The following is a 637-nucleotide window of genomic DNA, read 5'->3' on the forward strand; positions in this document are numbered from 1 at the left end:
AACAGCCCATTATTTCGCAAAAAATAACGCAGACTATTAATGTTAATACTCCCAACGGACCACGTGTAAAACTATGCGCATACTATCATGTTTAACAAACTCGTTAAATAAAATATACATAATTGTAACTTCTGTGAAAGGTATCCCTATCCTTCGATATGAGAGGGAGGAAAATATACATGAACTGGCTGTGTGAAATCTTACTTTTTAAAGATAATTAAGCATGGTATAGACAACTGCGGGAAGAGGGACCAATCTACTTGTTTTAGCATACAGGTTTTTGCCTGCTGACCCTCTCTCTCCAGCATAGCTACTTTTTTGCCAAATGGGTATGGGGAGTTTGCGCTTTTGCCCTGGTAATCGTTTATAACGCATCTGGATAATTAATTTACTCGTGCACAAGGCAAATTAATATATTGTAAATAATTATTACAAGGGCTATAAAATAGGATCATATATATTTATTTTATTGTACTGTGAGGATTTCCAGTAATTAAATCTGCTAGCTAAGACAACTGGTCAAAAGGAAGTCTATCTGTGATAAGCCTCATTTCCTCACTATCCTCCAACCCACCTCCCCACTCCTGGTTACTGGTAACACCCCCTCCCCCTCCCTCTTGCCTCCCCACAAGGGTGT

This window comes from Penaeus monodon, chromosome 20 (assembly GCF_015228065.2).
Source record: "Penaeus monodon isolate SGIC_2016 chromosome 20, NSTDA_Pmon_1, whole genome shotgun sequence".
NCBI classification, from domain to species: Eukaryota; Metazoa; Arthropoda; class Malacostraca; order Decapoda; family Penaeidae; genus Penaeus; species Penaeus monodon.